Here is a 26,868-nt window from a genome sequence, read left to right on the forward strand (position 1 = left end):
AGCTGACCCGAATACGAAAACGCGGAGTGCGCGCTGAGGACTCGACAGCAGAGTGGAAGTGTCTAGCGTACCGCTAGTGGTGGCAGTGAGAAGTGTTCTGGGGGGGTCACAGCCTTGTTTGTAGCTTAAATAAGGCTGCTCCCTGCTTGATCTGGTCAAACCCGCAGTCGGGAACCGTATACGCAGGCGTGTCGCGGGCCGGTTCCTGACACACCCCCCACCCAGACCTGCATCTTCTCTGGGGTGTCCTGTATACCAACCCCCACCCTGACCTGCACCTACTCTAAGTTGTCCTGTATACCAACCCCCACCCTGACCTGCACCTACTCTGGGGTGTCCTGTATATCAACCCCCACCATGACCTGCACCTTCTCTGGGGTGTCCTGTATACCAACCTCCACCCTGACCTGCACCTTCTCTGGGGTGTCCTGTATACCAACCCCCACCCTGACCTGCACCTTCTCTGGGGTGTCCTGTATACCGGATTGTACAGGTTCAATCCGAAAACCGGATTGGGTTGTGGTCAGCGGAAAACGACCCTAATAACTAAGTTGTTGGTTTTTTTTTTCCACATAGGTACTTGATAGTGGTGTGTCTAATGCTCATCAACTTCTCTAGAGGAACCACAAAGTGCTTGGCATGGGTATTGGGATGGCATCTGTCCCATGCATGGACATCTTAGCATGCAGCAGCCCCCTGCTAGATTGTAGATGAGGCGTGTTTTGACTGTGTAGTAACTGCACCATGTGTCAAGGCTGCCAATCAATTGCATTGCACAGCAACCAGATGGCACTTGTTTCCTGGCAGCAGGGGCATAACTAGAGGGGAGCAGCTCCTGCTATAGCAGGGGGGCCCAGAGCTGTGTGGGGTCCCAACTATTAAAATTCCCTTGCTATGATATAGGGACTATACCTCAGATCAGGTGTTTTTGTGGCTATACTGGTTATGGTTATGAAGATCATGATGGCCACAATTGGGGCCCTTAGAGATGGAGGCCATGAATGGCATCAAGGGGAGGCAAGGGAAGGGGTGTGAACATTGGCGGGGTCTCATCAAAGTTTCACTGGGGGGCCCCATCAATTGAAGTTACGCCAGTGCCTGGCAGCTTGGCGCATGGTTTCAGCTGACTGTGTGAAAGAGGCCCAAGAAGACCTACGAGGTGAATGAGATGTTCACATTGCCAGATTTATAGAAGTGATAATCAACTAAATAGAAAACCTATAGTGATGAGGTCAGGGGAAAGTTGGGCACTTCAGCTGTTTGAAACCTCTGCATGGTCCGGAGGCTTCCTAGACCCTCACAGAGTTCTCCATTCAAGTGCAGGGACCATCTTCACCTTCTGGCCACTCTCCCAACCATGGACGAGCACATCCGGACTGGGCATGTGCGAGTAAGGTCTGTGCATGCCCAGTTGAGCAAAGCTGCTCATGCATGGCCTTTTTCATCCGTCCACAAGCGCTTTGTTCTACTGGGCATGTATGGGCTTTACTTACACATGCCCAGTCCAAAAGAGGTCATCCTAAGCTGCAGATCGCTATTTTGGGGTAGTTAAGGCATGAGGATCACAGCTAAGATTATTATACAACAAAATCTGATTTCCCCTTTATACATCTGGTTTTACAATATGACACCCAGATAGCTCATTGTGACAGAGAACCACTAGGGAAGTATAAGGGGCTAAAAGAGACTGAAAATCACTGTTACGATCAGCCACTTATACTTTTCAAGTGGTTCTGGGCCACCGTGAGCTACGGTATCTGGGCATAGGTGTCAAGCTCAAGGCCCATGGGCTGAATCTAGCCCTACTTGCCATTTTACCAAGCGCATTCTTGCAAGCAATAAAAAAAAGAACGGTACACTAAATTCTCAGCCAAAAGAGCACATCAGTAATAATGTTTCTGGTTGAAACATTGTAAGTTTGAGCCAGGGTGCAGAAATGCTCCACAGGGCTCCCACAAACTGGATAGACCCCCACTTTATACCCCCTTTCTCTTAAAGAGAGTCCCAGGTGGGCTCATAGACTAAAAAAAAAGATAGGCTACCTGATCCAGGGGCTTAGCGGATCAGATAGTCATAAAAACCGCGGCTCCTGTGGGCCGCACTGGCCCACGATGCTGGAATGAGAGACTCTGTCCCTCATTCACAGCATGCAGGGAGGTGGGAGAATGGCAGCTCTGGAAACCCTGCAGGAACGCCCCTGGTGGGCGTTTTAAAATGGGAATCCTTCTGCCCTGTGTTTACCTCTGAGATTAGTGACAAATATTGTCGCTAATCTCGGGGGCTATAGTGCGGCGGTGGGAGGGGCAGAGAGTGGCAGTGTGGGGACAAAGAGGCATGTCATGAGATAGATGATCTACTTACCGTACATCTTGAGAATAGACTTGCTTGAAGCTTGAGAATGGACCTCTGGGCATAAACCTCCTCAGGATCAGGGCTGTTTCTGAGCATAGGCTGGCCAGGTAAAGGTCTAGTAAACCATGTAATGCACTATTCATCTTACTGCACCCTTTGTCATTTTCTGTGTGGAGAAAACTGCAGCAGTGGCGTAACTACCAGGAAGCAGCCCCAAAGCTTCAGGGGATGGGGGAAAAGGAAAGATGGCCTGACTCACTCTGTCTCTCCCTTTCTCTTCTGGGGCCCACATTCTGTACCTCTCGCCATCTTCAACAAGCAGAGAAGTACAGTAGTGGTGCTTGAGTTTTACCCCCTCTAGAGCCTTGTCCACCGCCCACACATCTTACTAGGCTAGTTAAAAGGGAAGCTGTTCTGGCTACACTGCTATTTAAGGGGAAAGTCATGTTGGCCACACTTTTTATGAAGGGATGGTAGTCACAGTTGTTGGTGGGTGGGGTGTCAAGGCCACATTTGTCCTGGAGGTAGTTAAAGGTGCGTACGTGCCTTTGACAGATGTCGCCCATCGGGGACCAGGACCTGATTCCCTTGGGGAAATCGCTAGGCCGGGTTGCACACAAGCATGTCAGCTGTGTAGCTAATGAAGCGCCGTGCTGCTATAAAGGGAGATTGGGTGTCACGACGCATGATGACACGTGGTGGGCGGGGGAGCGGCACAAACAACGGGATCAACGGGGGATCGGTGTCGCTAGGGGTAGGTAGATCCGCCAGGCAGATCGCTTTCAGGTTGGAGGTGGCCAGCTGCCATACACACTCCTAATTGTCGGCTGAGGTGGTCGTTATCGGCTGCCTCAGGCGACTTAATGGATACATCCAGGCTCAAAAAACAAAATCCACTCACCTGGGGCTTCCTCCAGCCCCTGGAAGCCGTCCTGTGCCCTCGGCGCAGCTCCTATGGCTCCCGGTGTCCTGCGCTGCAGAAGCCGACCTTGCCAGGTCGGCTTCTTGTGCGTTCCACATGGTCCGGCCGACGTCATCAGGATTATACTGCACAGGCACAGTAGTTCTGAGCCTACGCAGTACAATGCTGGCGACGTCGGCCGGACCACGTGACCCCCGCGGTGGAGCACACAAGAAGTTGACCTGGCTTCTGCAGCGCAGGACACCGGGAGCCATTGGAGCTGCGGCGAGGGCACAGGACGGCTGCCAGGGGATGGAGGAAGCCCCAGGTAAGTGGATATTTTTTTTTTAGCCTGGACCTTCTAAGTGAGGCGTGTGTACGAGGCTTGAGAGTGGCCGCACCTGAGATGGAGCGGTGTGAGATCACGACTGACTTGTGAGGAGGTGCAAGGAGGTTTTGTAACTGATCTTGCTGTTGGGGTGGTGGAATACTATTATGATTTAGTATTTATATAGCGCTGACGTCTTTCACAGCGCTTTACAGAGCACAAAGCCTTGTCACTTAGAGTCCTTTTACACTTAATCAGTTGCTCTCAGTTACAACTGAAAGGACAACTGATTTTCAAAGTAATGGTTTCCTATGGCTCAGTTTCCACTATATGCGTTTTAAGCGAAAGCTTTTTCACAATGCATTGGTATGGAAAAAAAAAACACAATCATACTAACGCATACCAATGCATTAAGTGTAAAAGGGCCCTAAGCTAAGGTCTCTTTCAGATGACTAAACTACACGCTTGCCAAACAGTCCAGCGTCCCGTCTGCCGCTCGCTAGTACAATTCTGGTACAATTTAAATGCAGCAGAATGGCAGCGGTTGCCTGTCTAGTGCCTGTACAGAGCACTAACAAGCACCCAGCCCATGCAGGAGAGCAGCTGACAGGCAGTGAATTCACCACCTGAAAGATAGTGAATTCACCGCCTGAAAGATTATGCCACCATGCCACCCATAAAACAGTGGCCACATTTTCTGTGGGAAGCTGTGCAGGGGATAAGGGTGTTAAAGTGGCCACCCTAGTTATACAGGTACAAAGATGGCTGTGACTGCACTAGCGTCATGACCCTGGAGGTCACTATATGAGGGTATTGGGGTGTGTGTGGTGGTAGTTGGGGGATTAGTTATTTCCCTAATGCGCAACACTTAGCTTGGCTGTTACTTATAAACCTCTTGCCCTCTGCCTCCTCTCCAGTCTCCTCACCTCTGTCTCCTCCTCACCACCTCAGTGGAGAAACTAGATCCCGCCCCCGAAGCTCCTCCTCCCCCGAGAACGTGAACTGACTGAGCTTCTGAGGGGAGGCGGAGACAAGCGATTGTGTGTTATGGCTGCCAGCCTCCTGCCAGAGAGAGTTATGTGATGGGAGGGGGAGAGCAGAGGCTGCTGCCTGTGTCAGCATGTGTGAGAGAAAACTGCCATAAGAGAACATTTGTTTGTGTACCTGCTGGAGGGGAATTGCCTGTCACTGTCACTGCGTGTATCACCCTAAGGGGATATCCCAGTCCTTCTCCATATTGTGTTCCCCTTTGCATGCCGCTGTCTTTCAGTTCCTCGTCAAAGTTTATCCCCATTCTCCATAGCAAGTTTCTAGCCCTTTGGTTCCTCCATGTCCCAGTGACTAGCCACTGCATGTCCCCAGCAGGGGCGTAGCAATAGGGGTTGCAGAGGTTGCGACTGCATCGAGGCCAGAGGGGCCCCAAAAGGCCCTCCCTCAACTACAGTATTAGCTCTCTATTGGTCCTGTGCTCATAATAATCACTTCTCTAGATACTTTGAATAGTGGTAATCATTAACCCCCTTGGCGGTATGAAACATTCCGCCAGGGGGCAGCGCAGCAGTTTTTGTTTTAGTTTTTTTTTTGTTTAAATCATTTAGCGAGCCTAGGGCTCGCTACATGATAGCCGCTGCTCAGCGGCATCCCCCCACCCTCTTCGATCGCTTTCGGCGATCTCCGATCAGGAAATCCCGTTCAAAGAACGGGATTTCCTGGAGGGCTTCCCCTGTCGCCATGGCGACGGGGCGGGATGACGTCAGCGACGTCGGGACGTCATTGGGAGTCCCGATCCACCCCTCGGCGCTGCCTGGCACTGATTGGCCAGGCAGCGCACGGGCTCTGGGAGGGGGCGCACTCCGCACCCGATAGCGGCGATCGGGCGCGGGGCGGCGGCGATCGGGGTGCTGGCGCAGCAAGCAAAGTGCTAGCTGCGTCCAGCAAAAAACAAATTATGTAAATCGGCCCAGCAGGGCCTAAACGGCACCCTCTGGCGGCTTACCCCGTGTCACACACGGGGTTACCGCTAAGGAGGTTAACAAGCTGCTGCTTCCCATCCCCTTCTTGCACCTCTGACACTGTAGTTGCCATTGGCAGGTTTTGGTGCATGGTATCAATTGTTATGTATACAGTGCTTGGGGGGCCCCATTGTAAAACTTGCATCGGGGCCCACAGCTCCTTAGCTACCCCACTGGTCCCCAGCCTCAAAGTGCCTCCATATATTCTCTTCTGTGACTTCCCTTGTGACATCATCTTCTGTATAGTTCTATCTTTAACCACTTTCACCTCTTTCTCCTGTTGTAATTTTATTTTTTTGTAGTCTTCTGTCACCTGCTGCACACCATCACTGACACCAAGCCCTGCGTGTTACCTTCTAAACACTGTCTAGACAAGACATCAGTCTCCAAGTCTCACTAGTTAACCCCCGGCCAGGGGCGTAGCAGTAGGGGGTGCAGAGGTTGCGACCACATCGGGGCCCTCCCTCAACTACAGTATTAACTCTCTATTGGTCCTGTGCTCATAATAATCACATCTATAGATAATTTGAATAGTGGTAATCATTAACAAACTGTTCCCCATCCATTTCTTGCACCACTGACACTGTAGTTGCCATTGGCAGGTTTTGGTGCGCTGTATCAATTGTTATGTATAGAGTGCTTTGGGTAGCCCCAATGTAAAACTTGCATCGGGGCCCACAGCTCCTTAGCTACGCCACTGCCCCCAGCCCTCCCCCATTGGCTGAAAACTAAGCTCACCATGTTGCCGCCTGCAATGGCTGAACACTGAATCCCTTTGGCTACCCTCCACCTGTTCATACTGTAACTACAATCAGGGCTCCTTCACATCTAGAGTGTTTTCGGCCTTGAGGGCGATTTTCAAAAATCGCCCTCAAAACGCTTGTGCAATGAATCTCTATGAGAAGGTTCATATCAGCGTGTTTCGTCCACTTTGGATGCCTGTACTATTTTTGTGGCGATTTTGGTGTAATGGAAGGTATAGGAAGGGTGCTAAACGCTCACAAAATTCGCTTTGTGCGGCGATTGCGTTCACAATTTTATGAATAAATACATTGTATTTATTGTTTTCCGGGTCAAAGAGTTCACTTCCTGACTTGCGTCAGGGAGTGAATTAAAAAATCGGTCTGCAAAAGCGCTTAAAAAAAAACACAGCTCGCAGGCAAGCGCCGGGAGACACTAAAATGCACACAGACACACAGCTCGCAGGCAAGCGCCGGGAGACACCAATGCATTGCGCACAAAATTGCAAATCGTTTGCGATTTCAATTTTAGATGTGAACAAGACCTTACACAGCCACTAATTCACACGCCTCTATGCACCCCCTACTATGATGTTAAACGTAACTGATGTTAAGGTATGTACATACATAAGATAACCATGAGCTAAAACGTCCCGATAAAGACCATTTCAGCTGATAAGCATTATATGGGTGCAGTGGCCGCCGATCGATCCTGCTTGGACAATCTTTCCTGTGGGATCTTTAATGACCCCCAATGCTTGAGAATGAACTACCCCAAAGTACTTTTCAAGCAACCCAACCAATCGAAGCCGCTCCATTGTGTTCCAATCGTCATCCCTTTGCCCCCCTGCACAGTAACAGAACACATCGCTAGCCTCAAGGCTAGTGATGTGTGCGTACAGCATCATTCCCCAAATTATCACTGAGGGAACGTTTCCCGATCCGTGTATGAGATCTGCAGATATCATAGACTATGAATGCATTTTGCAGGAACAGATCTTTTTCAGGAACTGATCTTTTGCAAGTGTACATCAGCTTGCAAAGATTTTTATCTACTGGGGGTACTCAGCTCAATAGAATAGACTGTGTACTGTAGGTATGCTCTCATACTACATGGAAGGTGGTGAAATTGGTCTGTGATCTTTCATTTTCCAAAGACTGTTATCTCAAGTGTATACTTAGCTTTACGCCTGGAACCCACTAGAGCGTTTTTTTGAGTGTTTAGAGAGCGCTTTCAATCGCTAGCATCTTTCCTAAATGCTCTGCTAATGTAAATGGATTTGACAGATTCCACTAGAGCGATTGTGATTAAGGATATCGCAGGACATGCAGCATGTTGGAAGCGTTACCATTGTAATGAATCGTACAGGAGCTGGTAAATCGCTCCTAAAATCGCTTGCAAAATGCTATCACAAATCACAAGCAATTGCGATAGCGTTTTGCGCTTTCTATTGGTTCCAGGCCTTAAAGAGACACTGAAGCGAAAAAAAAATTATGATATTATGATTTGTATGTGTAGTACAGCTAAGAAATAAAACATCAAGATCAGATACATCAGTCTTATTGTTTCCAGTACAGGAAGAGTTAAGAAACTCCAGTTGTTATCTCTATACAAAAAAGCCATTAAACTCTACGACTTTCAAAGTCGTGGAGAGGGCTGTCTTCTGAGTTTTATTATCTCAATTGTTAGTTAACTATTTACTTTTTCTCTGCCAGAGGAGAGGTCATTAGTTCACAGACTGCTCTGAAAGAATCATTTTGAACGCTGAGTGTTGTGTAATCTGCACATATTATAGAATGATGCAATGTTAGAAAAAACACTATATGCCTGAAAATAAAAAATATGAGAATATTTTCTTTGCTGCTAATCTTATAGTAATTATTCATAGTACACAACCAATTCATTATATCATATATTTTTTTTCGCTTCAGTGTCTCTTTAAAGAGAACCCAAGGTGGTTTTTGGGGGGCGGATGGGACACAAAGGCATGTTCTCTGCCTCATGACATGCTTCTGTGTCCCCACACCGCCGCTCTCTGCCACCCCGGCCACTCCCCCCCTGGATTAGCGACAATATTTGTCACTATCTCAGAGGTAAACATGTGGGAGAGGGAATCCCCTGTTCAAAACGCCTGCCAGTGGCGTTCCTGCATGGTTTCCAGAGCTAATGGCAGCTCTGGAAACCATGCAGGAACGCCCCTCGCAGGCGTTTTGAATGGCAGCTCTCTCTCCCTGGCCGTGCCCCCTGCTGCTCCCCCGCCTCCCTGCACACTGGGGGAGAGAGATCTCTCTTATTCCAGTGTCGTGACCCAGAGGTCAAGAAAGTGAAAGTCGGCCATTGCAGCGGTTTTGGAGGCTACCTGATCCGCTCAGCCCCCCGGATCAGGTAGCCTAGTTTTGTTTTTTTATTTATTTAATGAGCCCACCTCGGGCTCTCTTTAAGGCTAGTTTTACACTTATTTTTTACAGTGCAATGCAGTGTGATGCTCTCACCACATTGCACCACAAAAAAATGTCATTCATATGACCCTACGGCAGAGTGTTTGCTAACAGGATCATTTGCATAGGTATGCCCCCCCGCTCACTGACATACTCACTGATGGACAGGAAGTATTTCACATGTGCGGTTCTCAAAATAATGAACCCCGCATGTGCAGAACGCTCCTGGCGATACAGGCGCAATCAAGAAGGGTGTGTGAACAGGGCCGCGCATGCATAGTAGGCGCGGCTAGAGTTCCAGTCACATATCTTATGGAGTTGGTAGTGGCACAATGGAGGGAACCCAGAGGCAGGGGCGATTCTAGACTTTTTGCTGCCTGCGACAAACTTGAGAGAATGCTCCCCCCACCCCCCTCAGCCAGTCGGCCGTCCTCCATTCGTCAGGACAGCAGTGCCACCTCCTCCCTTCTGCTGTGCAAGTCAAATGAAACACTGCTGCTCTCCTGTCTCCCCCCTCCTCACTGACTGTCAGACTCCTCACACAGCACCAAAACACTGTACAGAAGTCCATACTGAACCAAATAGTCAGAAAACCAGTGCAACTCTGAGCAAAATAGTAAATTTTATTAAATATAAGGAATGCTAGTAAAAACAATTAAAAACACACAGAGCCCAACACTCTGCATGCAGCAGACAATAATTCAAAATACTGTGGCATGAGTCCAATACATACATACAGTGGAGGAAATAATTATTTGACCCCTCACTGATTTTGTAAGTTTGTCCAATGACAAAGAAATGAAAAGTCTCAGAACAGTATCATTTCAATGGTAGGTTTATTTTAACAGTGGCAGATAGCACATCAAAAGGAAAATCGAAAAAATAACCTTAAATAAAAGCAGGGGCGTTTCTAGGGTCCTTGGAGATCGGGGGCACCTGTGGGCACCAGGCGGGGAGGTATATGCAAAAAAATGGGCGTGGTCATGCGGTGAGTGGGCGTGGTCATGGGTGGGGCCAAATGTACATGAACTTAGCAGCGGTGTAAGCTACAGATAACGGGCCTGCCCATCGAAATATTGGATGGAGCCCCCTGTCCTTTATTTGGATAATTTACAATCAGTATAGGCATAGATCAAAGATGTATACGCACATACAATTTTGATTGGTCAATCACTGACCCCCAATTTTACCACCCTCGTGCAGTAAGTGGGCCAACAGACAATGAATTTTATGAACAGAGCTAAAATTGGCTAATCAAAATTGTATGTGTGTACCAGGCTTTACAGCTAATACTGTACATACTGAAAGTAGAAGGGATCAGCATACAATATAGCTGGTTTACAATCAGTAAAGGCACAGAGTAACACCTTACACTGTACACACTGGAGGTAAATCAGCACACAGTGCAGGCACTAGAGAACAGCGTATACTGTACATACTGTAGGCAGCAGAATTCAGCACACTGCAGCTAGCGTGCCAAAAATATGAGGATCACGTTGTGCGGCGTGCTTATTGTGCCGCACCGAAAAATGGGTGGGCCATGGACCAGAATATAGGTATGGTAACGGCCGGGTGGAGACAAATTTACATGAACCTAGCAATGGTGGGACATTAGATTAGGACAGTGGCGGCGAATCTTTTGGAGGCCCAGTGCCCAAACAGCAACCCAAAAGTCGCAAAGTGGCAACCGCAATTTAAACTAAATACTGTACAAACGTTTTAACTCATACATGAACATTATGGAAAATCCAAGTTGAAAATAAACTGTGAAGATAAACAATTTCATCCATCCTACTCCTGAAAAATGTATTCAATTTTTTAGAACCTCCCAGTTTTATTTTCTGTTTTAAAAAGCTAAAAAAGTAGGTTTAATGCTATTGTCTCATATGATAAGGATTCAGCTTTTCCCATAGTCTCGTAGTTAGCAATCATGTGACCCCCAACAAGACAAATTCAGCAATCATGAGGCCCCCAACAAATCATGAGGCCCCCAACAAGACAAACTCAGCAATCATGAGGCCCCCAACAAATCATGAGGCCCCCAACAAGACAAATTCAGCAATCTTGAGGCCCCCAACAAATCATAAGGCTCCCAACAAGACAAATTCAGCAGTCATGAGGCACATAAATAGACAGCATATCACATAAATAGGCAGAATGCCCCCTTAATATGGTAGCCCCCCAAGTTAGGTAGTGAGTGACAGGGACCCCCAGGTTAGCTAGTGAGTGACAGGCGCCTCCAGTTAGGTAGTGAGTGACAGGGACCCCGATAGTGAGTGCCAGGGAGCCCCTTTAGGTAGTGAGTGAGTGCCAGGGAGCCCCTTTAGGTAGTGAGTGAGTGCCAGGGAGCCCCTTTAGGTAGTGAGTGAGTGCCAGGGAGCCCCTTCAGGCAGTAAGTGAGTGCCAGGGAGCCCCTTCAGGCAGTGAGTGAGTGCCAGGGAGCCCCTTCAGGCAGTGAGTGAGTGCCAGGGAGCCCCTTTAGGCAGTGAGCGAGTGCCAGGGAGCCCCTTCAGGCAGTGAGTGAGAGCCAGGGAGCCCCTTCAGGCAGTGAGTGAGTGCCAGGGAGCCCCTTTAGGTAGTGAGTGAGTGCCAGGGAGCCCCTTTAGGTAGTGAGTGAGTACCAGGGAGCCCCTTTAGGTAGTGAGTGAGTGCCAGGGAACCCCTTCAGGCAGTGAGTGAGTGCCAGGGAGCCCCTTCAGGCACTGAGTGAGTGCCAGGGAGCCCCTTCAGGCAGTGAGTGAGTGCCAGGGAGCCCCTTCAGGCAGTGAGTGAGTGCCAGGGAGCCCCTTCAGGCAGTGAGTGAGTGACAGGGAGCCCTTTAGGTAGTGAGTGAGTGCCAGGGAGCCCCTTCAGGCAGTGAGTGAGTGACAGGGAGCCCTTTAGGCAGTGAGTAAGTGACAGGGAGCCCCTTTAGGCAGTGAGTGGGTGCCAGGGAGCCCCTTTAGGGAGTGAGTAAGTGAGTGAGTGACAGGGAGGCCCTTTAGGGAGTGAGTGAGTGACAGGGAGCACCTTTAGGGAGTGAGTGAGTGCCAGGGAGCCCCTTTAGGGAGCGAGTGAGTGCCAGGGAGCCCCTTTAGGGAGCGAGTGAGTGCCAGGGAGCCCCTTTAGGGAGCGAGTGAGTGCCAGGGAGCCCCTTTAGGGAGCGAGTGAGTGCCAGGGAGCCCCTTTAGGGAGCGAGTGAGTGCCAGGGAGCCCCTTTAGGGAGCGAGTGAGTGCCAGGGAGCCCCTTCAGGGAGCGAGTTAGTGCCAGGGAGCCCCTTTAGGGAGCGAGTGAGTGCCAGGGGGAGCCCCTTTAGGGAGCGAGTGAGTGCCAGGGAGCCCCTTTAGGGAGCGAGTAAGTGCCAGGGAGCCCCTTTAGGGAGCGAGTGAGTGCCAGGGAGCCCCTTTAGGGAGCTAGTGAGTGCCAGGGAGCCCCTTTAGGGAGCTAGTGAGTGCCAGGGAGCCCCTTTAGGGAGTGAGTGCCAGGGGGAGCCCCTTTAGGGAGTGAGTGAGTGCCAGGGAGGCCCCTCCTCCAGCCGCCGCCGCTCCCCCCCACCCCCCTTACCTTGTAGCAGACCTCAGGATCAGCGGCGACCCGACCAGTAAGAGCGGGCGCCGGACGCACCCGCTCGATATGCGGAAGTGATGTCACTTCCGCATATCAGTGCGGGCGCTGGGTCCTAGCGCCCGCACGATTGGTCACCGGCTCGCCGCCTGATCCTGAGGTCTGAGTGACGCGGCGGCCGCGGTGGCTGGAGGGAGCCGCTGCCAGAGGGGGCGGCCGGGCGGAGATCCGTGGCACCCCAGGACAGATTGGGGGCACGTGCCCCCCCAAAATAGGGCTAGCGACGCCCCTGAATAAAAGATAGCAACTGATTTGCATTTCATTGAGTGAAATAAGTTTTTGAACCCTCTAACAATAAAAGACTTAATACTTAGTGGAAAAACCCTTGTTTGCAAGCACAGAGGTCAAACGTTTCTTGTAATTGATGACCAAGTTTGCACACATTTTAGGAGGAATGTTGGTCCACTCCTCTTTGCAGATCATCTCTAAATCCCTAAAGTTTCGAGGCTGTCTCTGTGCAACTCTGAGCTTGAGCTCCCTCCATAGGTTTTCTATTGGATTAAGGTCCGGAGACTGACTAGGCCACTCCATGACCTTAATGTGCTTCTTCTTGAGCCACTCCTTTGTTGCCATTGCTGTATGTTTTGGGTCATTGTCGTGCTGGAACACCCATCCACGACCCATTTTCAGTTTCCTGGCAGAGGGAAGGAGGTTGTCGTTCAGGATTTCACGATACATGGCTCCGTCCATTTTCCCGTTAGTGCGATTAAGTTGTCCTGTGCCCTTAGCAGAAAAACACCCCCAAAGCAAAATGTTTCCACCCCCATGCTTGACGGTGGGGACGGTGTTTTGGGGGTCATAGGCAGCATTTTTCTTCCTCCAAACACAGCGAGTTGAGTTAATGCCAAAGAGCTCTATTTTGGTCTCATCAGACGACAGCACCTTCTCCCAGTCACTCACAGAATCATTCAGGTGTTCATTGGCAAACTTCAGACGGGCCTACACATGTGCCTTCTTGAGCAGGGGGACCTTGCGAGCCCTGCAGGATTTTAATACATTGCGGTGTAATGTGTTTCCAATGGTTTTCTTGGTGACTGTGGTCCCTGCTAATTTGAGGTCATTCACTAACTCCTCCCGTGTAGTTCTAGGATGCTTTTTCACCTTTCTCAGAACCATTGACACCCCACGAGGTGAGATCTTGCGTGGAGCCCCAGAGCGAGGTCGATTAATTGGTCATTTTGTGCTCCTTCCATTTTCGAACATACGCACCAACAGTTGTCACCTTCTCTCCCAGCTTCTTGCTAATGGTTTTATAGCCCATTCCAGCCTTGTGCAGGTCTACAATTTTGTCTCTGACATCCTTGGACAGCTCTTTGGTTTTTCTCATGTTGGAGAGTTTGGAGTCTGCTTGATTGATTGATTCTGTGGACAGGTGTCTTTTATACAGGTGACTAGTTAAGACAGGTGTCCTTAATGAGGGTGACTAATTGAGTAGAAGTGTCTAACCATTCTGTGGGAGCCAGACTCTTAATGGTTGGTGGGGGTTCAAAAACTTATTTCACTCAATGAAATGCAAATCAGTTGCTATCTTTTATTTAAGGTTATTTTTTCGATTTTCCTTTTGATGTGCTATCTGCCACTGTTAAAATAAACCTACCATTGAAATGAAACTGTTCTGAGACTTTTCATTTCTTTGTCATTGGAAAAACTTACAAAATCAGTGAGAGGTCAAATAATTATTTCCTCCACTGTATATTACACATGCATCAAGGGAGATAATCACACCATAGAGGTACATACAAATCCACATAGGCTGCTATAAAAGCATATGTCCGTAAATACGTAGCAGCCAGTGTGTACCCATATCATCAAATAGATCCACTTACCCCCAAGAATGCTGTTGTCCGCTGGGCGAGGCTGGGCTCACTGTCTAAGACAGACAGTGAGCCCAGCCCCGCCCAGCGGACAACAGCATTCTTGGGGGTAAGTGGATCTATTTGATGATATGGGTACACACTGGCTGCTACGTATTTACGGACATATGCTTTTATAGCAGCCTATGTGGATTTGTATGTACCTCTATGGTGTGATTATCTCCCTTGATGCATGTGTAATATATGTATGTATTGGACTCATGCCACAGTATTTTGAATTATTGTCTGCTGCATGCAGAGTGTTGGGCTCTGTGTGTTTTTAATTGTTTTTACTAGCATTCCTTATATTTAACCACTTTGCATCCAGACCTTGTTTTGTACTTATTGACCAGAGCAGTTTTGACAGTTTAGCTATGTCCCTATTTAATCTGAAATAACTTTATCCCTACTTATGACACAGAAATGAAATATATATTGTTTTTTTTCAAGACAAACTAGGCTTTCATTGTATGCCATTTTTTCCCTCAAACAATTTTGTTTTCTATGAATTTTAATGGGAAAACAAAGAAAAAAATAGAAAAAACATGTATTTTTCAGTTTTACCAATTCCAGTTTAAAAATAAAAAGTGCTACTGTAGATAAAAAACACACATTTTGTTTGGCTATTCTTACTGCTTATCACCAAACTTAGATAATGTTCCGGTCACAATTTATGGTGAAGATATTTGATTCTGAAATAATGCTACAGAGTGTGTTTTTCACTATGAAATGAGAAAATACAAGTATTTTTAATAGTAAAAATCAATCTCATTAGCTCAGGAAACTTATATTCCCATTCACCAATTAGTGCTGCATCAGATAGTGCCAGAAATGTGCACAGGAGCAAGCCCAATCCTGCACAGCACTGCTTCTGCTACAAGACGTATATCTACTGACCTGTGGCTTAGATGAAGTCCCAGAGGACGTATATCTACTGACCTGTGGACGAAGTGGTTAATAAAATTTACTATTTTGCTCAGAGTTGCACTGGTTTTCTGACTATTTGGTTCAGTATGGACTTCTGTACAGTGTTTTGATGTTTTGTTGGTCCATGAACATGGAGTTACTATACTATATCTTTTTTGTGCTCAAATTGTTGTTGTGCTGTGTCCTCACACAGCACAACAAGCTGCTTTTCCCCGCTGATAACCTCTTCACCTTGCTTGCTCTCCTCTCGCTTCTTCTCCTACTCTGACTGCATGCTGTAAGTGTAAACATGCAGCACAAACATAATCTCTGCCACCTGATGCAAGTGGTTCACCTTGCTTCATGTGAGAACCGGCCCTGCCCAGAGGATATGGAGGGACCTGGCCCCGGTATGTAAAAATGCCCTGCTGACAAATTCTGAAGGCCAAAACATTTTGAGAGGATTCTAACTTACGGCTATTATTTCCTGGTGTACCTGAGTATTATGTTTTGGATTTCTCCCTTATATGTCATTTGTAGCAGTGGGCTACTCTGCAGTGCCGTACGACATAAGCCAGCCCAGCTAGTTTGCTGCCCACACACCTCCTGGGGGGTATCACCTGCCGGTACAACGTGCTGAACACACCAGTAACGAGACTCGCAGGCGTGGAGTCAGTACAGCCCCGTTACTTGCTCTTCCTGGTGAAATAAATGTGGCATCGTTGGGTGTTAATAAAAAAACGTAAACAGCTGAGTGTCAGGGCGGGTGCTGGGCGGGTGTGCGAGACACTAGCCAGCAATGTGCCACCGTATGCCGAGTGCCAGATCTGCCACAACACCCACACGGCTGCTAAATTCATCGCTTGCTGGTTTTCCAGAGATTATTAATGACGTTATGGACTGCTAAAAATATTGTAGGGAACTCGGTGCAGGCTGATCGCCATTCTGGCAGCAGATTAACCCACGAAGTCCCGCAAGGTCAAAGCTGTCTGAAGAACTCGGGCTCATATAAAATCGGTCCCAGCATTATCGCCAGAGCAGGATCATCCACCAGGCATTCTAGGCCGGTGCCTGGGGTCTAGTGGGTGTCAAGGGGCCCACCTGCTGCCTTCTCTGACCTCTCTCTACTTCAGCTTACCAAAAGGACCACAAACGGGTACCAAATCCACTACCTTGCCCAGGGCCCCCATTACATCTTAATCCATCTCTTATTGTCATACACAGCTACGGGATACCAGGGGTTAAAACTAGCACCTCTCCGCCACTGAAGCATATAAATAGTGGCCCTGTTAATTTGCATGCTGCTATCCACCTAATGCAAATTAGCATCTGTATGCCGCTTTGCGCACCAGGGGCTTGATTCACAAAGCGGTGCTAACTGTTAGCACGCCTGTGAAAACCCCCTTAGCACGTCTAAACGAGCTTTTCGTGCGCAAAACTTTACGCGCGCAAAACTTTATGCGCGTAACACTTTACGCGTGAACTGCGCAGGGCGCTCCGCGCGAAGTGCCCATTAAAGCTTATGGGACTTAGCGTGCGGTACTTAGCGCGCAATCTGATTGAGAAAACCGGTGCTAACCTACTTAGCACCCTGGTTAGCGCGCCTAAAGACTTTTGACGTGCTAAGTAGGTTAGCACCGCATAGTGAATCAAGCTCCAGGTGTTAAAGTGAACCAGAGACGAAGCACCCTCATGTATTTTACCATATACTGTAGATCAGTGGGAACATTAGAGAAAACACCTACCATGCTTTCTGTTTCATCTGCACTGCACAGCTTGTTTCTTATCAGACCTGATAAAATCCCCAACTGAGCATTCAGTCTGGCTTTGCTACAATGAATCAGCTATAATGATTCCTGAGCAGAGCCATCAGGGGGCAGGCTTGGACTTGAAAAGACATGAGAGAACACAGACTGACCTATAAATATTCCTGAGCAAAACCAGACTGAATGCTCAGTCGGGGATTTTATCAGGGCTGATTAGAAGCAAGCTGCGCAGTGCAGAATGAAACAGAAAGCAAGGTAGGTGTTTTCTCTAATCTTCCCACTGATATATATGGTAAAATACATGAGGGTGCTTTGTCTCTGGCTCACACACGTCCTTTAGGAGGAGTAAAGATAACTATAATGATAGTACTGCCACAGAGGTGATAGAAGAAAGTCAGTAATAGCCATACGAATCTGATTAGAGAGAGATCTGCTGGCTGCCCGTACAACAAAGGCCAATTCTCCAATTATTTTCAGGAATTGGAATTGGCCTTGTGACATTGCCTCGCCGGCCTGACTCTGCCTCCCCTGCGTCCCCCGCCCACACGTCTGCCACCACGTGGGGAGCGTGTATGGACGGAACCTGGAACCAGCAGCGGATACGGACAGGTAAAATATAGTACACCAGTCGGGGGGGGGGGGGGGGGGGGAGAGATGGCGCAGCGCAAGAGGTTTTAGTTGAATTTGTTGCTCATCCCGATATCGATTGACCATGATGACCCGACGTCTTTGTAGCATGTCTGATCGAGATGCTTAACCTGAAATTGGTTGCAACATCGATTGGACATAAACTTGTCATAAACAAATTATTATCTGATTCGATAATAATTATTTAATCGGATGGTCGATCGCACGCCGAGTCGATAGATGTATGGCCACTTTAAGGCTTGGTTCACACATACATTTGCACATTTCTGGTCCGGTCCGGTCCTGTCCTGACAGTTTTGCATAAGTTTTCTATCAGTTTTACCTGACTGGACCAGAAATGTACACCTATGAGTGTGAACACACCCATAGAAACACATGCAAAACTGATAGGATAGGACAGGACTGAACTGGAAATGTACAGATTTGTGTGTGAACAAAGCAAAAAAAAAAACTCATACATAACTATCAAAAACTGACGGGACAGGACTGGACACCTTTTTATGTGTCATCAAGCCAGAAGGTGTATACAGTTTCGCGCGAAAACGGCAGTGCTAAGAGTTAGCACCACTTTGTGAATCAGGCCCAAAGAATCCATGCCGTTCGTATCGGCGGGTCGTTCATAAGTCGGGTATTCGTAAGTCGGGGACTACCTGTAGTATGAGAGATACTTACACAATCTGTTCATAGTATTCAAACTCTGTGGCATTTATACTACATGGAAGTGGTAAAATTGGCCATTCAAAATGTAATGTGTGTATGCTCAGAGGTTTGTCAATATTGTCCGTGGGCCTTCACCAGAGGTCTTGCAAGGTGGCTTCCACTGCTAAAAGTTATATGGGTTGGTTATGGTTTAGGGACTATGCTCAATAGCTTTGTTATTCATTTTTAACTTTTCCTACATTTTTTTCTATAGTTGGTAATCAAAATTTTCCAGATTCTGATTATTCAGAAATATTGGACCTGATGCATGAAGCAACAGTAAAATTTCTGTGCATAGGTAGCACACAGCTACTTTACCAGCTTTCTACTACAGGGGGCAACGCGCCTTACCCTATTAGCGTAATGCTCATAACCGGGGTTTCGGTCACATTGCTATGGTGACTCGCGGCGTCAGGAACTTTCAGGGGGCGTGGCGCACCGGGTGACTGACACGGAGGGGGGTGTCACAAAGGCCTCCCACAGAGTCCATGAGCAGGAGGGGAAGCAGCGCAAGAAGGAGGGGCAGCTGGGACAGCGTTGGGGAGGGGGGCCAGAATCCTCCTTCTGCACTCTCCCCCTCCAGATATGCAGGCGGCAGGGGGGCGGAGAGTAGCTCACCTGACTTCTGTGTTCCAAGCACGTGGGTGCTGTGTCACCATCGCCACAGGTCTCTGTCTTCAAAGCCGCTCACTGTGCCTCCTGATTAGTGGAGACCTGTGGCACATGACGGTGGCGCTTGGAACGCGGAAGTCATGTGAGTTATTCTCCATCCGTCTGCCGCGCCTGCCTGTTTCCCACATATCTGGAGGGGGTAGAGTGCAGAGGGAGGGGTCCCAGGTGAGGGGCGTTGGGGGGTCTGGCTCAACTCCCGCCGCTGTCCCCGCTGCCCCTACTTCTTGCGCTGCTTCCACCTCCTGGAGGAAACTATACTACCTAAAATGGGGACAACTATACTAGCTATACTGGGGGCAACTATACTACCTACACTGGGGCAACTATACTACCTACACTGGGGGCAACTATACTACCTACACTCGGGGCAACTATACTACCTACACTGGGACAACTATGCTAGCTATACTAGGGGCAACTATACTAGCTATACTGGGGCAACTATACTACCTACACTGGGGGCAACTATACTACCTACACTGGGGGCAACTATACTACCTACACTGGGGGCAACTATACTACCTACACTGGGACAACTATACTAGCTATACTGGGGCAACTATACTACCTACACTGCGGGCAACTACACTACCTATACTGGGGGCAACTATACTACCTACACTGGGGACAACTATACTACCTATACTGGGGGCAACTATACTAGCTGTACTGGGGGCAACTATACTAGCTACTGTATATTGGGGGCAACTATACTACCTACACTGGGGCAACTATACTAGCTATACTGGGGCAACTATATTAGCTATACTGGGGCAACTACACTACCTACACTGGGGGCAACTATACTAGCTATATTGGTGCAACATACTACTGGCAACTATACTACCTATACTGGGGCAACTAAAATAGCTACCTATACTGGGGGCAACTATACTAACTACCTATACTTTGGCAACTATACTAGCTAACTACACTGGGGAAACTATACCACCTATACTAGGGGCAACTATACTAGCTACCTATACGGGGGCAACTTTGTTACATATACAGGGGCAATTATGCTACCTATACTGGGGCAACTATATTACCTATACTGGGGGCACCTATACCTGGCATTACTCGCTGTGGCGCGCTTAGTATGCCACACTTGCTCCTTTTCTTCTTTTTTTTGAGCGGGGGAAGAGGGGGGTGTCTTTTAATACCGAGCACCAGGTGCCAAATGCACTAGGTACGCCACTGCGCGGCATACTGTGCTTTACCAATAGGGTATCACATGCTGCCCCCCACCCATCTGCTTTTAGTAGCAGTAAAATTGCCGTGTGCTACCATTACATCAGGCTATGTAGCATACAGTATGAAGAGGGTAGTGAAAACATAATAACTATACAATTATTCTCCAAGTAGGACATGCATGATGATAATTGCATGAATTAATGAGCTGTCTCCTATGTCTTTCATATAATTATGTGTCTGTGATATGTACGCCATAAGCTGGCTTCATATAGCAGTCATATATATGAACGTCTTGTCCTTCTATATGATCTAACGTCAAGAATTAGCCTTTAAATAACCAAACAGAAAACATCAGGAAAAAAGGGATGATTGGTCCTCTTTCTAATGTATTTGTCAACATCACTCTTTAGATAGCTTCCACTATGACGTACTACTTGTGGGCGTTTGTCATAATTATTAAAGCCTGTAACCTTTTATTAATGGCCAAGTACTCCCTACTGTGAGTAACATCATCTCAAGTATCCCTTGATGCATTTATATTTGTTAGGAGCACTCCATAATGGTGTGTAAATGCTTTTCAAAGTTTCCTCGATGTTTTAATCAGCTGTATATACTTATTCAAATTGTATATATATATATATATATATAATTTATCATTTTACTAAACTTAAAGGACAACTGTAACCACAATAAAGTTAGAAAGTCACCTAAAAGGTGAAAAGGCTCTGGACCCCTTAGAGACGTCCCCTTCCTCTCTGTGTCCCCTCGTTGCATGTTAGGGCCCCCCATTCTAGCCTCCGACTTTAATTTTGAGCTTCGAGTACTTCTGAAGGCTAGAGGCTCCACACTGGGCACTCTCGCGCGCACAGTACGTCGTCGGGCCTGGAGGTGGAATGATAGGACGCAGAGAAGAACAGGAAAGCTTAAAGAAAACCTGTAATGAGAAAAAGTTCCCCTGGAGGGTACTCACCTCGGGTGGGGGAAGCCCCTGGATCCTATCGAGGCTTCCCCCGTCCTCCTGTGTCCCACGGCGGCGAAAATCCTCCTGGAACGGCGGGGATGTAAATATTTACCTCCCCGGCTCCAGGGCAGGCGCAGTATCGGCTCTCCGCTCGGAGATAGGCGGAAATAGCCGATCGCTGTCGGGCCGCCCTACTGTGCAGGCGCAGGGCTCCTGCACCTGCGTAGTAGAGCGGACCCGACAGAGATCGGCTATTTTCACCCATCTCCGCACGGAGAGCCGCAACAGCGCCCCCGCTGGAGCCAGGAAAGGTAACCACTACGCCACTGGGCAGCACAGTGGCGTAGTGGTTAGCTCTCTCGCCTTGCAGCGCTGGGTCCCTGGTTCGAATCCCAGCCAGGGCACTATCTGCAAAGAGTTTGTATGTTCTCTCCGTGTCTGCGTGGGTTTCCTCCGGGCACTCCGGTTTCCTCCCACATTCCAAAAACATACAGATAAGTTAATTGGCTCCCTCTAAAAATTGGCCCTAGACTACAGTACTTACACTACATAATATAGACATATGGCAATGGTAGGGATTAGATTGTGAGCTCCTTTGAGGGACAGTTAGTGACAAGATATATATATATACACTGTACAGCGCTGCATAATATGTCGGCGCTATATAAATACATAATAATAATAATAATAATAAATCAGCGCTTGTCAGGCTTGTCGAGGGAGGATTGCCGGACACTTCGGGGGAGCCAGCACTGGACTGCCTGCAGCTACAGGGGAGGGGGAAGCCTCATTGTGACCCTGAGGCTTCCCCCTACCAAGGTGAGTACCCCCCAGGGGAACTTTCTTTTGTTACAGGTTCTCTTTAAAAGGATTCAGAGCCTTCCCTCCTCTTGGCAGGGCCGGTTTAAACAGCAAAGGGGGCCCTGTGGCAAAGGAAACCTGGGGCCCCCTAGTCCCCTATCCCCAAGAAAAATAAGTTCCTGGGTAGGGTCGTTAGGAACCGCCAAATTCCAATTCCGTCGGAACTCAGTGTTCCACAGGCAAGTTCCAAGTTCTGAAGTTCTGTGTTCCGCAAGCATTTTCTATTAAATTCAATGGCGGAGATTTCTGCTATCATCTGCTACATGGTGGTCACCAAACTTGCTATGTATGTTGGCGTGAGTGACCATTAGGAACATGGTGAAGAAAACAATTTGTGAAAAGACCACATCGTTTTTGAGATAATTGGTTTTAAAGTTTCGTAGGAAATAAACCCATAAAATGACACTTTGGAACAAGAAATTTCGGAAAACAGTAACCTCAACAAAACAGCCACCGTGTAATCCCTGGTCCCCGGAGGCCATCCACGTTTGCAATTTCCCACATGGAAAGGGTGGCCAGGGGAGGGAATACCCTGCTGTTTTATGCCTTTTAAAAAAAAATTGGTCTCATAGTTACACTGATAGGGAGGCACATCCCCGTCAGCCAACAACAACACCATCAGCACACTTCTTCTCCTTGCCGGCACGGATGCACTCACATGATGTCCATGCCTGAGTCACGTGATGGGGAAAAGGTGCACCTGTGTTGCTCTCCTGTAGCTGGGAGCATTCTGTGCAGTTAGCACTGCGCAGGCATAGAACGGCCTGGACCACAGGAGTGCCACAGCACAGGGGCGGGCGCGGCGAAGCATGGACTAGTTCCAATTGAGGAACATACCAGGGGGTACAGCAGAGGAACGGAGAAGCCCAGGAGGATAGCAATGGAGGCCACGGCTGGCATGGGGCTGGAGGAAGCCCCAGGTAAGTATACTGTAAAAGCTAATAGAAGCATTGTCTCAGGTTTCCTTTAAGATAGCTTCTGTCTCAGGTTTCCTTTAAGATAGCTTCTATAATGACGTACAACTTATCTATGTGGGTGCTAGTCAACATTATTATAGTGTGTAACCTTTTATTAATGCCTTTGCTGTCCAAGTACCCCCTACTATGAGTAACATCATCTCAAGTACCCCTTGATGCATACTTACTTGTTGGGAGCACTCAATCATTGTGGGTGAATGCTTTTCAAAGTTTCCTGTAGAAAATACACAGCACAATAAACTGACAGCCAAGTGTCCTTCCAGCTTCAGTGATTGCAGTCGGCTGTCACTCTTGTTTAGCAAACTCCCAAGGGGAATTTGAAGGAGTACTGTAAACCCTTAAAAAAAAAAAAAAAAAAAAAAAAAAAAGAGTTGAACATACCTGGGGCTTCTGTCAGCCCCGCGCAGACGGCCTGTGCCTGCGTCGGTATGAAACGATGCTCCGGTCCCCCGCCGCGGCTCTCTTCCGGTATTTGCAACTTTAATGTCGTAAGCCACTTCGCCTGCGTGGCCCCGGGCCACGCGCGGCCTCGCTCTCGCTGACATCCCCGGCGGCTTACGCAGTACGCGTACATTGCAGTTGCAAATACCGAAAGTGAGACGCGCCGGGGGAACGGAGCATCGTTTTGTACCAGCAGAGCGTATTATGGTGCTGATGTAGGGAGCAGGCCCGGATTTACATCACAGGAGCCTATAGGCACAGATGTCCTGGCACCCCAGACTTCACCCTCCATGAACATACAAACCCCCACCAAACTGTGCTGGCGGCCCAGCTGTCACTTCTCCATTACTTTACTTGCCTGTCATAGGTAGCTACAGGAGGTGCCCCTTAGTAATAGATAGCCAGAGGTACTCTCAATATCAAGTAGCTAGTGGTGCCCCTAACTGAAGGGAGATCTCGGCAGTGGAATATAGAGAGCAGGGTGAGTAACCTCTCATTTACACTCTCATCAAGACTGCCTACGGAAGGAGGCACTTGGGGAGGGGAGTGAGCCGCCTTTCCATCATCAGGCGCCTGTAGGCACGTGCCAACAGTGCCTTATGGTAAGTCCAGTCCTGGTAGGGAGGTACGTGAGCACTTGCGGTGCTGTTCGGCGTGGGGTTGTAGCTTCATGGACGGCAAAGTCTAAGATGCCAGAACATCTGTGCCTATAGGCTCCTGTGAAGTAAATCCAGGCCTGATCGCCATTGTGACAGACTGCTATGTGCCTGTAAATCTCATGTGAATCGCAACTCAAATGTGACACAATAAAACGAGGGTAAAAAAGGATTTTCGGGGGAGACAATCAGTCTCCACCATCATGCAGGTGGCTTGGCCACGCCATCGGCCAATCACAATGCCAACGTGGCCCCTGCAGCCTCCACCACAGATAATGCCTGGTGGAATGTTCCCTCTCGAGTGGAAGAATTTCCATTGGTTTCCTGGACGCCGCCCCTCTCCCCCATCCTCTGAACACAGCGGCCTATGCAAATCCGCTCGCTGCATCCGAGAAAAATAACAAAACCCTTTAATGAGGAATGTGCACCAAGCAGGCAGGCCTCATTACATTAAAGACACACGGCTCCGGCCAAAGACGACAAATGCACCCAGAATGCCAAGCAGGCCGCGGAGAGAGTGCCGGGCGCCCAACCACATGAATCACTGTTTTGAATAGTTGTTCTCTCTGGGTATAATTGTGCCTTAGTTCTCCCCTAATGATTTATTGAGGTAAATATTCTGTACGGTTTCACAGCTTCTGCTTCAAAGCGGGCCAGCACAGAGCGCCCATTATTTCAGGTGAATTGGCTGCAGCCGCCTTGGCTTTGGCCCGCTCCGTACTCCAAGGTCCTTTCAGGAGTTCGGCGTACATGGAGGCTATTGAGGGCTAGAGGTAGTCGGAAAGTGGGGGGAGGGGGGATAAACAAAGAGGGGGAGCTGGAAAACAGGACTCTAAACTTGCTCTCTGTATTCACAGAAAACCATAGAAAGTTTTGGGATGGTCTGTGATTCACACTTTCCTGCACCCTGTGAAGACAGACAGTCTGTCAGCTGCCAATAAAGCTATTTCACATCATTTTAAAGAGTAACGATTGTACTTTTCCCTGAGTGAGTTTTGTAGCATTTTACCCATACCTCCCAACTTTTTGAGATTAGAAAGAGGGACACTTAAGCCATGCCCTGGCCACACCCCTTATCACGCCCCCGTCTAACCCCTAGTCACGCATACCATAAAGAGTTCTTTTTTTAATGCAAAATTTTATTACGTTTTTAGAAAACATGAGGCAGGGGTCACACTTGTCTTTCAGTTTCTGCACTTTGCAGAAAACTGAAAGACAAGTGTGACCCCTGCCTTACAGCAGCTAATGTAATTTATAGAGAAAACTGACAAATTGCGCAAGATGTCAGTTTTTTTTCTGCATGCGAAATCTGCATTAAAGTGTGACCTTGCTTATTGATTAACATGAGTTCTCAGTTGAAGTCAGTTTTTCTGTGCAGAAAACGCGTACAAAAGCCGGTAAGTGTGACCCCTGCCTGAATATTACAAAACAAACAGACATTCTCAACACACAACAGCCCACCACCCTCCCAAATTCCACCCACCCACCCTCGTAAAGGTTCAGTGCGCCCAACAAACAGCTAGTCAAAAGTGAACGGGCATATCCAAATAGAACAAGTTCAACCTCTCTAAGGTAATTGCAACACATTATGTGACTCAACATAATCGAACTATTGTTGCCAAGTCAATCGAAATTTATCCAGACAACTGCGCTTACTATAGGTCAATTTATACCATACCATTGCTTTATTTAGTCTTTTAGACCATGAGGAGATTGAAGGTAGAGTTTCATTACCCCATCTACTAAAGATTTCCCGTCTCCCATAAAAACACATGATCTGGACCAAATTGATAAGATGAGAGGAGAGGGTGGAGTCTATAAACCAAGTAGAAGAGCTCTTGGATCCCTCACTATCCTCTCACCCACCACTTCCATCATAAAGTAAAGATAAAGATTTCATAAGAAAAATATGTTATTTTATAATTCAAACCACACTGGTCCTTTCTATCCTGGTTCATTTTCCTTCATATTAACATTTAAAAAATTAGTAATATATCCATTTAAATGATGGGAATAAAGTTTAGAATCAAACACATTTTTAGTAGAGAAATATATATATTTGCATAGAAAGAGGGCCAAATGAGGAGGAAAGAGGGACAGAGGGACAGGGCTCCCAAAGAGGGACTATCCCTCCAAAAGAGGAACAGTTGGGAGCTTTTTACCTGGAGATAATGTCTGAGGAGTAGTTCCATACTTTCTGTTTAGGAACAGGTCCTTATGTGCACTCTATAAAAAGGCTACAAGCTCCCCCTAGTGGCCATCTACATGTCAGCCAGCATTCCTACAGAGTTACAGATTGCCCAGCAAGCTCATGGTGAACTACAACTTCTAAGAGCGTGTAAAGGGATAAAATGGACCAAAAAGCTCTCTTACTAAGATGATATGAAAATCAGTAGTTTGCCTTCTTAAAACAGAAGGTATTTGCAATTATTCAGGATGAAATGAGCTCTGAGGTGTCCCCCAGTGCATCACTGCTGAACTTGCAAATCATCTCTTTGTTGTCCCTTATAGGGACTCTTTGTTGTCCCTGATAGGGTAGATGATCTCTTATATGGACAACAAAGAGATGATTGGCATAATTAGCAGTGATGCATTGTGGGACACCTCCGAAATCATTCCATCCTGAATTATTGCAAATACTGTAGCTTCTGTTTAAGAAGGCAAACTTGATTTTCATTCCTACAGAATCACTGCTGAGATAATTATTATTTATTGGATTTATATAATGCCAACATATAAGGCAGCACCGAGCAATAAATAAGTTTATAGACAAGGATAATGGGGGTGACCGCTAGCACAATAGAGGCAGTAGACCCAATAATTCAAGTTCATGTTTTCTGTTGGCTGGATGCATGATC

At 47.8% G+C, this 26,868-nt stretch overlaps 1 protein-coding gene across 2 annotated transcripts in view; it reads right to left on the minus strand.

The window, feature by feature from the left end:
• The window catches only part of SOX6 (SRY-box transcription factor 6), a 605,164-nt gene extending 600,618 nt beyond the window's left edge, over positions 1–4,546 (minus strand). The window contains exon 1 of one of the 2 annotated variants that reach the window (XM_068260626.1): positions 4,528–4,546. The gene's annotated coding sequence lies outside the window, so the exon portion shown is untranslated. Of the gene's footprint in view, positions 1–2,361; positions 3,251–4,527 lie in introns of those variants that run through there. The other variant, XM_068260625.1, reaches the window with a different exon arrangement.
• Positions 4,547–26,868: the final 22,322 nt, after the last annotated feature.

The sequence above is a fragment of the Hyperolius riggenbachi genome, chromosome 11 (genome assembly GCF_040937935.1).
Source record: "Hyperolius riggenbachi isolate aHypRig1 chromosome 11, aHypRig1.pri, whole genome shotgun sequence".
NCBI classification, from domain to species: Eukaryota; Metazoa; Chordata; class Amphibia; order Anura; family Hyperoliidae; genus Hyperolius; species Hyperolius riggenbachi.